Here is an 18,584-nt window from a genome sequence, read left to right on the forward strand (position 1 = left end):
AGCTGTACATCTTCCGGCAGGAGCTTAATACAAGCCCCACCCCCCCACCCCCGCCTCACTCCCCTTACTTTGGCTGAGACTGGAATCAGATACGGATGGCAGCCATGGCGCTCAGGTATTCTCATCCCAGGATTCCCCTGCTGGCTCCAACCAAATTTTTCAAATCCCCCAGTCTGAACTTCCTGCTGGGTGCAGTAGTGCCACTTCTGCTATGATCAGAACCACTTGATTCTCAACATATCCCAGCCCATTGCCTTCCTGCCCCTCCACTGGGACCAGCACTCACTCCCCTGACATGCCCAACGCCTGGGAGCAATAAATAAGTAAATAAATGAATAAGTAAATATTTAAAATCAAAAGGATATTCATTGAGACCTTTTATAGAATGATACCTAGAAATCAATTGGTCACACATATGCACAGCTGGAGACTTGTGAAAACAGGTCAAGCTGAAAGATATCTTGGGTCCCCAGTTAGATCCAGTTATTCTGCATCTGTGGATTTAAAATGATCATCATCCAGAGGATGAGGTGGCTGGATGGCATCACCGATGCAATGGACATGACCTTGGGCAAACTCCGGGAAATGGTGAGGGACAGGGAGGCCTAGCATGCTGCAGTCCATGGGGTCACAAAGTGTCAGACACAACCGGATGACTGAACAACAACACTCACGGTGGAGTATATGTATCGATTCTTGCTAAGAAAATCCACAGCTGCTTGCCTGATGCTTCCAGTCATGCATTCAACTCTGGGTCTTGAGATCCTGAAAGATCAATCCTTCAGGGCTTGGGCAAGACTTAACCAAGTGCAGCGCCTGGTTTGGGGCCACAGCGAGGCCATTTGCTGGCATGAAGCTATTGCCTACTAAAGTTCCCTGCTTCACCCACTTCTGGATGGCTGATGGGTTGATGGAGTTCTGCTCAGAGCCTCAAAATCTGAAATCAAGGTGTTAGCTGGACTGAGTTCTCATTTGGAGGTTCTGGGGAAGGATCTGCTTCCAAGCTCACTAAGGTCGTCCACAGCATTCAGTTCCTTTTAATTATAAGGCTGAGGTCCTCTTTCCTTGCTGGCTTGCAGCCATAAGCTGCTCTTAGTCCACATGTTCCTTACTGCATGCCCCCCACCTTCCCTCATACCAGCACTCAGAATTTCTCTCTTGTCAAATCTCATTCATACTTAGATTTGCTCTGACTTCCTCTGTCTCTGACTTTGAGATCCAGATTTAAGGGGCTCATTTGATCAGGTCTGGCCCACCCAAATAATATCTCTGTTTTAAGGTCAGTTGATTAGGAGCCTCAGTTACATCTGCAGAAGCCCTTCATGGAAACATCTACGGTAGTGTTTAATTGAATATTTGGTGGAAGGGGTGTACACACTAAGGGCCAGGAATTGTGGGGGCCATTTTAGAATTCTATCTAACAAATTTTAATAATAGAATAAAGTGGGCTATTTCAGTAGATGCAAAAAAGCATTTCAGCACCAATTCACAATTAAAATCTGTTAAAATAAGAATTTTATTTCAATTCAAAATCTACTATTAAAATATCTCAGAACATGACAGAATAAGAGGAAACTTCCTATATGTGATAAAGTGCATCTATTAAAAAAACCAATAGCTAATGCTCTGATTAATGATGAAAAACCAACCATATTCCTTTCTTTGTCTTTGATTTTTGAAAGGAATATATAATGTCATCATTTCTATTAATGTTACACTAGAGGTTCTAATGATTGCAGAAAAGGAGAAAAGAAGAAAAAAGAAGTAAAGCTATTGCCATTTTTAGGTGACTTGATTATGATTACGTATTAAAAAAAAGAAAAAGGAATTTACCAATTTTTAAAAGTATAACTTAGCAAGGTCACAAATGACAAATGTAATACATATAAAATTTATCCTTATAAATAGTAGCAAATAATTGGGAAATGTAGTTTTAAGAGAGCCAATTTATAACAGCATGAAAGAAACATAAAATATCAGTTCAGTTCAGTCGCTCAGTCGTGTCCGACTCTTTGCAACCCCATGGACCGCAACATGCCAGGCCTCCCTGTCCATCACCAACTCCCAGAGTTTACCCAAACACATGTCCATTGAGTTGGTGATGCCATTCAACCATCTAATCCTCTGTCGTTCCCTTCTCCTTCTAATTGGACATATTCGATCTCTATTAAATCAGGAAAAACAATATTCTTATCCCCAGGATCTCAGCAGTATAGGAGTAATACATCTCTGAAAATGTATTTTGTTTCATCTGGAACAGCATTTGTTAGTTCATTTTTCCAGATAAGAATCAATGCTGATATCTTGGAGACTATTTTCCCAGTGTCTTAGAGGAAGCCATGCACCTCTCAAAGTTTCTTTACATCTTGGTCTTCATTTCCTCTCTTTAAGCGTTTTCAGTATAGAACAACCATGAAAAAATGTGTAAATCAGTAAGAATAAGTAAACTAGTAATAAGAAAGTATTACGTATTATTACTTATTAAAGAGGGACAGGGGCCAAATTTAGATCTAGACAGACCATGACTCATGCCCAACTTTTCTATCCACAAATTGAACTCTGCTGACGCTAATCTCTGGGCACCAGGAGAGGGCTCTAGGCCATGACAAAACTTAACTTCATGAAACTTTATAGACCAGAATTATGCAGCCTGAGTTACTATGCTTAAGCAGAAAAAATACAATGCTTAAGTCCACTGATAGCAGACATTTACCCTCCAAGGCGGCCATCCATGAATTCTACAAGGTAAGAATGGTAATAGGCTGATAGAACTTAACCCTGACTTCTGAACATCTTATACAGTGGTGTGTCGTCATGAACTATCAACAGCTGATCCTTGTAGAAATGGTTGTTTTCTCTGATATTGCCTTAAGTATTATTCATGACATGACAAGCAGAGCCATGGGGGAAAATTAGCCTAAAGCTACAAAAAATTAATGTCTTTATTGATGGTGTCAGTCCTGCCAAGACGTGTGTGTTTGTGTGTGTGTGTGTGTGTGTGTGTGTGTGTGTGTTCATTCAATATACTGACAGCTGGGAGTCTATTTCCTCCCTAGCATGTATATTAAAGTTGACATGACCTTCAAGGTAGGAATTTTTCTAATATACTTGTGGCCTTTGAATTGCTTCCAAGATTAAAAAATATAGAGAAAGACCTGACCCTAAACTTGCACTTCAAGTTGCTTTTGGTATTTTTTGTTATTGTTTGTTTGCTTTTCACTTACAGAATCGATGTTCTTTACGATTAAACAAATAGTTTGTATTTTGGAAATAATTAAAATCATGGGAAAATCACCAGTGACTACACAGAAAAAATTCCAGGGATGCCACATTTTGAATATTGAAATATAACAGTATACCTTTAAAGATTGTGCTAATGTGCATTAAGATACAAATTAATACTGTACATGGCAAGATTATCCTAACTTGAGGATAGGAAGAATAAGTTAATTAAACTTTATTAAGCATCTACTGAGTTCCAGGAATTGTGATAAAATTTCCCATTATATTTTAATATGGTGTTTTATCTGCATTTGCAACACATTTATAAACGTGGTAAATGTAGATTATTAACAAATCTAAATGTTTTGTTCAACATAATGGATTTCTTGTACATCCAGTTGTGCCCCAACATCTTTAGGGGAAAGACTCTGATATGTATTGTAAAAAGTAAGTAATTATCAAAATAAAAGATACAGGACAACCTGCTGAGTAGAAGGGGCTTTTGAGACTTTGGGAGAAGGAGAGAAGACTTAAATCTCTTTTTTCAATTTGGTAAATAATGCATTTTTTTTTTCAACAAATGTTTATTAACCAGTTACTCTGCACTCAGCTCCATTTTAGGGCTACAGGTGTAGCAATGAATAAGACGATGTATAGGATTTCAGTTGGTCCTAATCTCTGAAGAAGAACATAGAAGGATCTGGAGTAGAAAACCTAACTGAAGCTAAAAAACAAGTGCTTATTTAGCTAAAATACAACCTGTCACATATACCAGGAACCTGCCATTAATACTGCAGTAATCTCATTGACCACTGAGAATGAGAGAAGAGATGGGATTAACTCGTGCAGAAAGAAAAAATCCTAGACACAAATTCTCATATGGACTGAGTTCTATGTCTTTGAATAAGTCACTTCATTTTGCTAAACTTCGTTTTCATGTGTAATGTGGGAAAAATAATATTAACTCATTTACCTCCCTAATAAGAGCACCTTGAGACTTAGTATACAGTTCTGGATTCAGTGGAATAAAATAAAAATGATGATCAGAAAGGTTATGAGACCCAGAAGTCAGAGTTACTCACAAAACAGCTGTATTTAGCCAAGTTTTATAATTGCATATTCCCCAAACATAAACATACAAGATCTTATGTCCTTACATAACAATAAATGGAAACCTGTGATATAAAATATTGCTTCAAGAAGAACTGCTGTTATCTATGTGTAGAAATTATTTTAAATATATTTCAAAGAAAATTTGTGGTTTTAAAAATCTATGTCATTTCCATGTAAGCAAGGAAAGTATAATTGTGAATAATTATATGGTGAATTAAATCATTAAGCTTTTTTAAAAATACGACTCTTCTCAAGAGAACTGTGGAATTATTGAGAGACTAAATAAGGATATATTATGCTATTCAACCTGCTTAATATCATTCCATAGAGACCTTCTTTTTGCTTTGTGATAAGCAAAGAGAACTTCTCTTTGTCTTTAAACACAAGCATCAAAATATTAGCTTTATTATATTGCCTTGAAATTGTTCTCTAGAATTACTTCATTTAACAAATGTCTTAAATTGAGGGCCACAGCTTCTTGCTGAATGTTGGCTAGACTTGTCCATAGCTTCTTGCCACATGAGTCTGCTAACATATCAGTTTACTTGTTCAAAGCCAGGAAAGGAGAAAGCATTTAGGACAAGTTAATTTTACTAGCAATTCGGAGTCCTCCATAATGTTACATAATGTACAAAGCAAAAAATTAGTTTTGCCTTATCTCTGATGGAATGACAGGTGGGTAGAAAAATGCAGTTACATTTTGAACATAATAAACAAATCCCCAAACTAATTTTGCACATTAATATGCACATATGTATATATGGTAATCAAATTAGATGTTGCCAGTACATAATTATTAGACTTAAGCTAAAATCTTAGTTTATCCCCTGCATGTAAGCTAAACCACTATGTGTAAATTATTTATTAAGTAATTAAAAGAAGTTTCCATATAAAATTCATATTAATTTTTACAAATCTTATTTTAATAGCTAAGTATAAAGTGCTTATATGTAATGTTTAGTAATATTAATACAAGTTATACAAATTGGAATATAAATAAAAATGTGCATATGTACAACTTATTATATGATAAAGAACATGTGAATGACAGTCCCAATGTCAAATGTTTGAATACCTTGGCCTCCTTACATTTTTACTTAAAATTGAAATATGGAGGCTTTTGTTCGCAATAAAAAAAGCAAAAGTTATGTGTCTATTTGTTGTGTGTGACAGAACATGTATTCATAGCATAATTCAGATTTCTTCCTTATCTACTAATATAGATATATTGTTCATATTCATACACTTTTCTAGTTATAAATTGGAGAAACACATTAATCATAATTATTATGTTCTTATAACTAGCAATCCTTCCCCCTCTCTTATCTCCTACCAGTAAATTTTGTACCTGTCAAGAGGAGAAAATTTTGAAATTTTTTAGTCTACCAAATTGTTAAACATGACTATAGATCTTTTTTGACTTATGATAGAGTTATATCCCGATAAACTCATTGCAAGTTGAAAATATCAGAAGCCAAAAATGTATTTAATATGTCCAACCCACCAAACACCATAGCTTAGCCTAGCCCATCTTAAATGTACATTTACATTAGCCTACAAGTCAGGCAAAATCATCTAACACAAAGTCTGTTTTATGATATAGTATCAAATGTCTGGCTACTGCACTGAAAGTGACCAACAGGATGGTTGTAGGGGGCAGAAGTGTTGTAAATGTATCTGTTGCTCACCCCTTGTATCAGCTGACGGGGAGCTGTGGCTCACTGCCACTGCCCAGCATGGGGAGAAAGGATCCTCCCTCACATCGTTAACCCAGGAAAGATCAAAACTCAAAACTCAAAGTGCAGTTTCTACCTACAGCATATAGCCTTTGAAACATCATAAATAATGTCAAAAAAATCTTAAGTCAAACCATCCTAAATTGGGGACCAACTGTAGTAGGATGAACTATTATCACTTTTAATGGTAGAATTCACATTATGCATTTACTATGATAATTTGCAGGTACACTGGACAGCCCATTCAAGTAATTTTTAGGGGAAAAGTAACAGTGCCCCTTGGGATTTAATGCAAGACAAAGCAAAGGAGTTTTTTCTGGATTGAAGAAGGTACAACTCTTACCTCCTTCTTCCTATCTGACTGTAACTTTTGTTAGAAAATAGAACAAAGGGAAGTTAAAACTTGATGAATGGAAAACAAAATATAGAAGTCATTATATATTTTATAAAAATAAGTGTAAGTTTCAAACAGTGAATAATCATGCATTATGACAACTGATTCAAGACAAGGGAAACAAATGATAACTGAAAAAGGCATATACACTTATCAAGTACTAACTATACTTTAAAGAGTATGTTTCCATGGATTCTGATGTAAACATATGATTCACAAGACTAAGTTTTTCTTAAGACTCACTTATTTTTAAACACATTTTTTTTTTTTACTATTTTCCTTGTGAATAAGAAACCTTACTCTAGATTTCATCAAAATGTTATGCTTTAGGTGATACATCTTACATTCCGTTTACTAATGAAATATATATAGTGTTCTCAGAGACAGTTTCTCCAGCTAAAGAAAAAAAGAGTAAAATCTTACAAAATTTTTAAGGCCTAAAATTTATGAAGAAGGGTAATAAAACCATATGCAAGCTTATAGAGGATAACATTTTATAAAAATTAGAAATTAAACATATTCAAGCATTATACTTTGAAAACCACTTTAATTTATATTATACTTAGAATGGATAAATTAAAGTCCATGGGTTAAAAAAAAATACCCCTATGTATGTTTTTGGAAATGCAGCACTTTTGGAAGATAGCTATGCTCTTCATTTCTGTATTATCTGTGGTTGCTGTTGTCCTGTAACTGCAGAGTTGAGTAGTGGTGACAGAGACCATTTGACCCGCGAAGCCTAACATCATTGGATAGGCTACAACAAAACAATGTGCTGGTTCCTGTTTTAGACACATATCACTTGACTTTTATGTTGCTAAATTCAAATGAATGGCAAATAAAATACAACAAATTCTGGTATAAACATCCAAAGAATTTTGGATTTACATTTTGCTGATGTTCTGCAATTTTCTCTTGTTTTTCTAATATTTTCAAAGAAATTCAAAATATTGATTCTACTAATCTCAAAATCACTCAAGTCCTGTGTATGTGTTTGTGTATATGGTGGTGGCGGTGTTTTCACTAAGTTGTGTCCAACTCTTGTGACCCCCTGGACTGTAATCCACCAGGCTCCTCTGTCCAAGGGATTTCCCAGGCAAGAATACTGGAGTGGGTTGCCATTTCCTTCTCCAGGGGAGTGTCCCAACCTAGGGATTGAACCCAAATTAAATTTTTATTGAATATATTTAATTTCTAATTGAATCTGCATTGCGGGCAGATTCTTTACTGACTGAGCCACCAGGGAACCCCATTTCATATATATATGTGCATATGCATATACATGTACATACACATATATACATGTGCACTTCATATATATATGCATAAATGTGTGTATACATGTCTGAATAGTTCACTTCTGTCTCTGTGAAATATGCTTTTAATATTAAGCAAAAAGGCAGTTAATTTCTTTAACATTTAGTTAGGCAGACACCTAAGCTAGCTCCTTCCAATGGCAGGTATTGCTTTGAAAAACTCCCTCTTCTTCTGTTATACAGTTATTCTTTATTGATATTCGAATCACAATCTAAAGCTCATCATTCTAGTTTGGCATTCCCCTAAAGACAAGTGTCCTCAATGTGTCTTTATAGGGATTTTGCTTTCAGGATTAAATTTGAGTCCCAAACAGAGCATGTGTGATGTAAAAACAATGTTATGTTTAAACATATTACAATTTTAAATATGAAATAATCAGCTATTAATATATATTTAATGAATGTATTTATAAATATTATTAATGTATAAACTTAAAAGTAATGCAAGTTATAAGTTAGAAGGATTATTTTGTTGTTTTTAAAGTCCACTTTTTGGGCTGCCTAAGTTTCTTAGGCCACCAATAAACTTTGAAAATTTTCTTTCAAATCTGTGGAAAGCAAAGAGATGAAAAGGAAACTCCATATCAGCTTATGAGAATGTACTTCTCTGATGATATAATCAGAGCAAATCTATAGACGTTTATCCTTAATAATTTAAGAGCATTTTTAAATAGGTGTGAAAATATACGTGGAAGAACACAGCCTAAATAGACAAGGATTTAGTACTCAAAACAACATAAAAAGTTCTACCTGAGAATATTGTTGCAAGTGTTCATCTAGCTTTAAGGATGTCCATAAATAAATGTAGAATGGTAACACATCAGAATCATTTTCATGACTTTCAGAGCTAACAGTCATATACTTATGCCATTCAGTCATGAATTCTCATGTTTCTACCATCAGTGCTGCAGTCTCTGAGGAAGAAGTAATAAGTAGCAATCCTTCTGTTCAAGGGCTTTGCCTCCTAATTAAGAGATAAATCTAAATGAGCATTTGCACAAAACCCCAAAGCATTAGCAAGAAATTTTTTAAATAGCCTTTTAGAGAAATATGCCATGGCAATAGTTTTAAAATATTTTCCTACTATAACCTAAATATGTTTTATTTTATACCCAGGCATACATACACAGACACACAATCACTCAAATGTCAAGAAACAACATCTATTTTTAGCTCTAGTAATACACTGTATTCTGTTCGAGTTGATGTCATTTTTGGTACAATTGTCAAAAACCTTAAGCTGATAACATGAGTTGTCAATGGGTCATAATCTACTGTTTGAAGAACAGTGCACTGAGATTTTATTAAGGACCTAAATATTTTCAGATAAAGAATTGGCCAATAGGGTATACAAGAAACATAACTGAGTTCAATGCTGCAAGATCTTGATGAGCCTTGCAGTTCTGCAATGTACTGATTTTATGAGCTATTCTAAGTCAATCAACTTTGGAACCTTAGTTTCTCATCTATAGAAACAAAATAAAATTTTGTCTATCCCACTGAATATAGCATTTATGGAAATAAACGATGATAACAGATATGGAAGCATTTTGTAAACTGTAATGTAACAAAATTTACAACTTATTTTGAATGTTTAAATAACTAGGAATAAACCAGATCACAATATTCAGTTTTTAGAGACTTGAAAGTAGTTTTACAAGAATTTTAACTTCTCAATTTTTATCATTAAAGAAAATATTCTGAAGCAACTAGAGGAAAGCACTGGTTTCTTCAGGGAATACAAGTGAGAGTGTAGAAGTGTGGAACAGCAGCAGGGCCCATGCTGTCGTCAGAGAGGCAGTGAAATTTCCCATCTCTATTAGTGTTAGGGCTGCCCTAACAAAGTCCTACAGACTGAGAAGTCTGAACAGCACTTTTTTTTTTTCTTCTTTTTTATAGTTCTGGAGCCTAGAAGTCTGAGATCAAGGTGTTAGACATGGTTGGTTTCTTCCATGCTCTTTCTCATTGATTTGTAAATGGCTGTCTTCACCCTGTGTCTTCACATGGTTTTTTCCTGTGTGTGTGTGTTTCCTAATCTCCTTTCTTATAAGGACATGAGTAATACTGGATTAGGACCCATCTTAATGACCTTATTTTAACTTTATTACCTCTAAAGGCCATATTTCCAAATATAGTAAAATTCTGAGTTACTGGTGGTTAAGACGTCAACATATGAACTTAGGAGAACACAACTTAGCCTGTAACACCGTCTACTTTCTCTTTTGTTATGACTACTTATACTTTGTCATTTAATACCAAGGAAAACATGCTATTTATTTATGCATAATGCTTTGTGTACAACTGAATATCTTATTCATTTTTTTCAAGGGTTCAAAATTTAATTATTTCTGTGTTAGAAAAATGGGCATATCTCATTTATAATTTATTAAATTATACTATTTAATAAAATCAATTATTTAACAAAAATCATTCTTTAATGCTTCCTCTTAACAAAAGAAACCATATTTTTAAAAAGACACAGCAACTTGATTAGTTCCCAATCTTAAAATGGAGGCAGTAGTTGTTTCTTTGGAGATACAGATTTTTTAAATGAAATTAACATATTCAAAAAGTCAAATGAGGATCTGTGATAAAATATTAATGTATTCACATATTTAGAAGTAAATGAAAGATTTTGATTGCTACTAAATTTTGTTTCAAGTTACTTAGTTCCCCAGCTAAGTAAAAACATTTGTTTCCTTTTTTGAAGCATCCTAAGACTAATAAAAATTCATTTTAATTAGCCAGGATACATTGCTGCATTTTCAGCTACAGACACAAATGCATGCCCACAGTTTGAGACCATATAAAATTTTTATATTCTTATTTATAATTTGCATATTTATATTAATACAAAACTCCTTTCCTGAGTGCTGCTGCCTTCTCTGCCGCCTCATGGTGGCCACTGGGATTCACCGGAGCTGCACACCCGCTTGTGTGGCCGTCCATGAGGATGGCCGGGCGGATGTGGTTGCAAATGATGCAGCTGACAGTTACTCCAGCTGTTGCTGGAGTTTCTTGCTTACTCGAAAAACGAAGAGGTTGTTGGATTGGCAGCAAAACAAAGTAGAATAAGGAATATTTCAAACTCAGTAATGAAAGTCAAGCATATCCTTGGCAGAAGATACACAGTGGTCCCAGGACTCAGCCTTGGAGGCATCCTGCTTTTTGTGAAGAAGCCAGTCCCCTTGTTACTAAGCCCAGTAAGACTCTTTGTAGCCCTTGGTCCAGTCCCCATCCTAAGCTGACTCCCGAAGTTGGGCTTTTCTCAGCCCTGGCATCCTGCCTCTCTGCAACTTACTTACAGGTAACACCGCTTAACTTACTGCCACAATTGTCCTTACACTGTTCCTGTGACATGCATTCTCCTGTGGCCTTCCAGCCAGAAATGCGGTCCTCAGACCTGGCTTCTCAGCAATTAGCCCAGAGAGGGAAGAAGCGGCTGGCTCTTGGAGATAGACTGGAGCACCTAGAAATTCCTCACACTTTCAGGTTGGCACTCTCCTGCCTGGGAGCCTCCTCCAGCTAGCCTTTCTTCCCAGTTTGCCATGGCCACTTCCAGTAGACGTGCAGGCATCCGGTGGTACAGACAGGAGATACGGAGGCTTCTCTCCATACTAGGCAAGGCGGAGTCCATTCACAACGCAGATGTCCATCGGGCCGTGTCCAAGACTATACAGCAGGAAGACTTCTACCGCACCCTGCTTCAGTGCAGCTCCAAGTTCAAAGTCAGTTCAGTTCAGTTCAGTCACTCAGTCTTGACTGACTCTGAGACCCCCTGGACTGCAACAAGCCAGGCTCCCCTGTCCATCACCAACTCCTGGAGCTTACTCAAACTCATGTCCATTGAGTTGGTGACTCAATCCTCTGTCATCCCCTTCTCCTCCAATCTTCCCAGCATCAGGGTCTTTTCAAACGAGTCAGTTCTTCACATCAGGTGGCCAAAGTACTGGAGTTTCAGCTTCAGCATCAGTCCTTCCAATGAACACCCAGGACTGATCTCCTTTAGGATGGACTGATTGGATCTCCTTGCAGTCCAAGGGACTCTCAAGAGTTTCTCCAACACCACAGTTCAAAAGGATCAATTCTTGGCACTCAGTTTCTTTATAGTCCAACTCTCACAGCCATACTTGATTACTGGAAAAACCATAGCTTTGACTAGACAGACCTTTGTTGGCAAAGTAATGTCTCTGCTTTTTAATATGCTGTCTAGGTTGGTCAAAGCTTTTCTTCAAAGGAGTAAGCTTTAATTTCATGGCTGCAGTCACCATCTGCAGTGATTTTGGAGGCCCAAAAAATAAAATATGTCACTATTTCCATTGTTTCCCCTTCTATTTGCCATGAAGTAATGAGACCAGATGCTGTGATCTTGGTTTTCTGAATATTGAGTTTTAAGCCAACTCTTTCACGCTCCTCTTTCACTTTTATCAAGAGGCTTTTTAGTTCTTCTTCGCTTTCTGCCATAAGGGTGAAGTCATCTGCATATCTGAGGTTATTGATATCTCTCCTGGCAATCTTTATTCCAGCTTGTGTTTCATCCAGTCCAGCATTTCTCATGATGTACTCTGCATAAAAGTTAAATAAGCAGGGTGACAATGTAAGGCCTTGACATACTCCTTTTCCTATTTGGAACCAGTCTGTTGTTCCATGTCCAATTCAAACTGTTGCTTCTTGATCTGCATACAGATTTCTCAGGAGACAAGTCAGGTGGTCTGGTATTCCCATATCTTGAAGAATTTTTCGCAGTTTGTTGTGATCCATGCAGTCAAATCTCTGGCATAGTTAATAAAGTGGAAGTAGATGTTTTTCTGGAATTCTCTTGCTTTTTCAATGATCCAGTGAATGTTGGAAATCTGATCTCTGGTTTCTCTACCTTTTCTAAATCCACCTTAAACATCTGGAAGTTCATGTACTTTTATAGCTTGGAATGGAGAATTTTGAGCTTTACTTTGCTAGCGTGAGATGAGTGCAATTGTGCGGTAGTTTGAACATTCTTTGTTATTGCCGTTCTTAGGGACTGGAATGAAAACTGACCTTTTCCAGTTCTGTGGTCACTGTTGAGTTTTCCACATTTGCTGGCATATTGAGTGCAACACTTTCACAGTATCTACAATTAGTATTTGAAATAACTCAACTGGAATTCTATCATCTCCACTAGCTTTGTTCGTAGCGATGCTTCCTAAGGCCCACTTGACTTTGTATTTCAGGATGTTTGGCTCTAGTCCAGTGATCACACCACATGGTTATCTGGGTCATGAATATCTTTTCTGTGTAGTTCTTCTGTGTATTCTTGCCATCTTCTCAATAACTTCTGCTTCTGTCAGGTCCATACCATTTCTATCCTTTATTGTGTCCATTTTTCTATGAAACATTCTCTTGATATCTCTAATTTTCTTGAAGAGATCTCTAGTCTTTCCCATTCTATTGTTTTCTTCTATTTCTTTGCATTGATCACTGAGGAAGGCTTTCTTATCTCTCCTTGCTATTCAAAGTCCTGAAGGCCTTATATTTAAAGACCTATGTGGCCCACACGTCAAGTATGGGTGACTCACCACACTTTCCCTTTTATGATATTGAAGTTGAATCAGCTTCTCTGAAATCAGATAGTGACTGATGCAGACAAGTTAATGGAGGACGCTGCTTAAGCCAAGAACAGTGACCTGAATTTAGCATCCCCTGACACCACGGTGGAGGAGGGGACCAGTATTCTGGGAGCAAAGCCTATTTTGAAAACAGTGAAGCAATCAGATGAGGATTGTCAGCTGAGGGTCAGTGACCAGATGCCAGAAACCAATGACCTCTCAGACTCCTGGGATGAATCCTTGGGTGCAGGGTGCTCTCACGGGACCCCCAACTACAGCAGCTCCCACCACCTTTTCAGTGGTGCAGCTGCCCCCTGTCAGAGCAGCCCCATTACCAGATTGACTTTGTCTGATGAGCCCAGCTCCTGCTCCAGCTCCAGCCAAAACACTCCTCAGGTGGCCTCCACGCAGCAGCCTCCAGCCTCCTCCTCCCGGGCTCCTTTAGTTTCTAGTGGGGATAGGCCTTTGACCAGTGAGCCCCCCACAAGTGGCCCCAGCGAAGAAGGCAGTCAGTGGCCAGGACTACTGCAGCTGAGCCTGCAGAACACCAGAGGTTGGCATGAGAACTTTCAAAGCAGGAGCAAGAAAAACTGGACCAGCTGATTGCCATTGGCGAGGAGGCCAGCAGTCAGCAGGACATTGCCAGCGAGCTCCACAGTGATGCAGCAGTCGTGGTCAGACGTTTGGCCACAGCAGTGGAAGAGGCGACCAGGGCTTTCCCGCTGGGACTTGAAAAATTGCTTCAGTGATTAATTTCAAACACTAAAAGTTAGGAGATGATCATGCAAGGGTGTTTTTCCTACACTGACAGAGCCTGGGTCCAACCAACACCTCCTGCTACCCTGGCTCCTTTTCTGTGTCCTCAGACAAAAAAGAGTGGATGGACGGTTAATGTATGGAGTGGCATGGACGTGTGTGCTAGTGGCTGCTCCCAGGCATCCCCACTAGTTGAAAGACCTTTTAGAAATGCAAGGGGTGGCCCAGTAGAAGAAGGATGCAGCTTAGTCCATGGAGTTAGCTAGCCCTGGCTTTGTCACTGATAGGGAACACTTTAGTTTACCTCTCTACACCAGCTTCCTCAGCTTCTAAACCTGCTTACCTCACAGGTTGTTGTGAGGATCAGATGGCTGAAATAGATGTGAAAGGGTTTAACATCACTATACACATGTAAATTATTAAAGCATATGACCTTGTCCGAAAGAAGGCTGGTAGGACGCACAGCAGTTGATAAGATACAGAATTAGGGTTGTACACCGTGACCTCATTGCTTAAATCTCTACTAGTTTACCTTGACTGCTTCCTGGAATTTGCGATCTTCATTTCTTAAAATCTCTCTGTAGTTCACTAGGCTAATGTAGACACAACATGTATTGGCCCCTTTTTATGTTTGCTGTGTCTGTGACATACCTACTAGCAACCACTTAATAGTCAAACCATCTTTCCCTCCATTTTACTTGTCCTTAGTCACGTATCACTATGGATATAACTCAGAACTGATAGGAAGCGACAATCGTGTGCTTTGGTTCATGTTGATAATCTTTGATATAATGAGAAATTGGCTGTCTTATAAAATACTACCTATAAGTAAATTATTTGCATTCCATGTTTAGGTTTTTTTATACTCATAATTATATAACTTTAGGTTTGGTTTGTCATTTGGACATCATGGAAACAATTTGGATTATATCAGCCTCCCAAATACTTATAGCTAAAAAAACAAACAAAATCCATTCCTCCTAGTGAATATCACCACATCCATGTAACAAGATTGATCAGATGGGATTTCCACCAACCATTCTGGAAACAGTGAAAAATCATATTCCTTTACATTAAAAAACAGTAAGTGCTAGGGAAAAGGTGTTGCAGATATTGGGGATTTTTAAAAGATTCTCAACCCAATGATAGATTCAATTTTCTTAGAGAAAGGGAAGACCACTGAGATTAAACTAGGATCATTTAAAAAACACTGCCATCTTCTGACTATCCAGGTAGGTTTTTGTATAGAGATGTCCAGAACACCTTTGCCCAGAAATCCACAGAAGGAGGTGGAGGAGGAGCCATCATGCAAAAATCTGGATCCTACTCCTGTCAGGCCAATTATTTCAGAAGCCTATCTCCAACTCTATTAAGGATGAAAGAAAATCTCTAATATTAAGCTATATATGTTGGAAAAAAATTGTCATTGTGGATAATGTATAATAATGAGAGTTTCACTATGCCCAGATTGAAATCATTTAACAAATACTTATATATTTACTCATTCAACTTTTTTGGGTGCACTATATCTTGCATGTAGTATATTTGGAGTGGAAATGCAACATGAGTGGAGCAGACTTGACTCTGTTCCCATACAGTCTTTTATTCCACCAGGGAGAGGCACACAGTAAATGCTCAAAAGAAAGCACCAAAAATGCAAATTCTAGTGTTTCTCATATAAACAGTGGATGATCTGCTAGTTTCTTAGTTTACATATAATGATCAGAGAAGTCTTTTATGAATAGGGTGACTCATAATTTTGACCAGTAATTTATCAATCCAACCACATCACATTTCAAAGTGACAGGTTTCACATCAGTAATTACACCAGGACTACAGATATAAATCAGATTTTTTGTAGGTAGATCAGAATGTCACCCTATCTTTGAGCCTCACTTCATTTAAGTGTAGATCAGAAGGAAGAAAAGAAGTCAAGAATGTGGAAAAGCAGGGACAAGAATATCCAAAGTGGTAGAGAAGAACCAGAAGTAGGGAGGCCGTTTTCCTTGTGTTGTGTTAGTTGTTCCGTTATGTCCAACTCTTTGCGGCCCCAAGGACTGTAGCTTGCCAGGCTCCACTGGCAATGGAATTCCCCAGTCAAGAATGGAGTGGGTTGCCATTTCCTTCTCCGGGGATCTTCCTGGCCCAAGGATCAAACCCAGGTCTCCTGCATTGGCAGGCAAATTCTCTACTGTCTGAGCCATTAGGGAAGCCTGGAACTTCCCCCGTTCAGTGCATAATGACTTAGAGCAAAGTTGGCAAATGATGACCCTCAGGCTAACTCTCATTTATGCTTTTTAGAAGGTTTTATTAGAACATAGCCACACATGTTTGTTTACTACTTTCTATAGTTCTTTGACATTGCGAAGCAGAAAAATGCTGGTAGAAAAGACTAGCAGACCTGAATATGTCTGCAGACATTAGATGTTGTTGCCATCATCCTCTACGACATCCCACAAAAAAACCACAATGATCTGAGCTTAGTGATCTGAGCTCACTTAGGAGGTACCTAGCAGGCCATAGTCCCTGAACAGTGATTCAGACAGCTCAGAATCACTGCCAAGGGGCCAGCCTTTCACCTTCTCTGAAGCCCATTCCCCCTTCCCACCCCCAGAGACATTTTCTACTCCTCCAGATGACTGCCAGGTCCCAGGGGTGCTTTGCAGCCAAATCATCTCACCATTGAATTGATTCATTTTTCCCAGATGCTAGATCTCTTCAGAATTTGGAGTATCTTCTCACTCCTGCATCTGCTGGTCAGCAGAAGAACTCCTGTACTCTTCCCAACTCCTCAACACTACCTGGACAAACTTTACTTCTTATTTTCAATAAATGTCAGATACCATTACAAATGATTCCTTGACTAGTTGCAACAGAGACTGTATGACTTGCAAAACTTAAAATCATTAGCTATTTGGCCATTTACAGAAAAGTTTGCTAATTACTAATGTAGGGAAAGATTAGCATGAAATGCAGTTAGAGAGGTAGGTGCCCTGCTCTTAAGATACAAATATCTTAGAGTACTCAAAGCAATCATTATTGCACTGTTCCTATTTGAATCTCCATAATTATCGAACAATAGAAGCAGAGGGTACCACCAGAGACAAATCTGCCATCATTATATAAATGGATTATGCAGGTTGATAGGACATTTTCCACATCATCCACTATTTGTTTTTTCCACCAGTAATTTTCTTGGATGAAATAGAAGCTTTTTCAAATAGACCCATTCTTATTTCAGCTAAACAATAAGGCACGTCTTGATAGCTTACAATGTCCTCAGCTGTACAGTATGTAAAAGAAAAACAATACATGAATAATTTCTACCCATTTATAATCTATTGGCAGGGTAGAAAAAATAAAGAATGATACATGAAAAGAAAAAGAAGGGGAATATAAAGACCCCATATAATTATGCACTAATATAAACCACATCTTATGAAGAATGATGTATAATTTATAAATCATGACTCTGAGCTACCAAAGTCATGGGACTTTGATAATATACACAGGAAATGACATAATGCAATGCAATCAAATGCTCTTACATTTAAGAGGTTTTTTTCCTTAATTTTTCTTCCTTGACTCAAAAAAGGGGAGAGGGGGTAATATAACACAAAAGAAGAAAATACAGTAAATATTAGAGACAGATGGTTATTTCTTTAGAAAAGTAAAGTGGGGAAAAGGTCAGATACTCAATTCTGGATGTAAACTTTGAAAAGTTTTAGCTGTAAACATTAAACACTTTCTGCAATTACTAGAGAACTTATCACTGAAGGAGACCACAGTTGTGATAGATCAGTATGAAGCAATGATCACATAGAGCCCACAATTGAGAATGAATAGAGCAGGCCAGGGGTGAGTATCTTTGAGCCCTACTAAGAAAAACTCTAGAAAATCACAATGATGTGATCACCAAACTAGAGCCAGGCATTCTGGAATGCAAAGTCAAGTGGGTCTTAGGAAGCACCACTATGAACAAAGCTAGTGGAGGTGATGGAATTCCAGTTGAGCTACTTCAAATCCAAAAGATGATGCTGTGAAAGTGCTGCACTCAATATGCCAGCAAATTTGGAAAACTCAGCAGTGGCCACAGGACTGGAAAAGGTCAGTTTTCATTCCAATCCCAAAGAAAGGCAACGCCAAAGAATGCTCAAACTATCGCACAATTGCACTTGTCTCACACGCTAGTAAAGTAACGCTAAAAATTCTCCAAGCCAGGTTTCAATAGTACGTGAACCATGAACTAACAGATGTTCAAGGTGGATTTAGAAAAGGCAGAGGAACCAGAGATCATATTGCCAACATCAGCTGGATCATCAAATCAGCAAGAGAGTTCCAGAAAAATATCTACTTCTGCTTTATTGAGTGTGCCAAAGCCTTGGATTGTGTGGATCATCACAAACTCTGGAAAATTCTTCAAGAGATAGGAATACCAGACCACCTGGCCTGCCTCCTAAGAAAT

General features: G+C 37.7%; 1 pseudogene; it reads left to right on the plus strand.

Moving 5' to 3' along the window:
- The first annotated feature begins 11,329 nt into the window (after positions 1-11,329).
- Positions 11,330-14,136, plus strand: LOC122422657 (annotated as a pseudogene).
- Positions 14,137-18,584: the final 4,448 nt, after the last annotated feature.

This window comes from Cervus canadensis, chromosome 20 (assembly GCF_019320065.1).
Source record: "Cervus canadensis isolate Bull #8, Minnesota chromosome 20, ASM1932006v1, whole genome shotgun sequence".
NCBI lineage: Eukaryota > Metazoa > Chordata > Mammalia > Artiodactyla > Cervidae > Cervus > Cervus canadensis.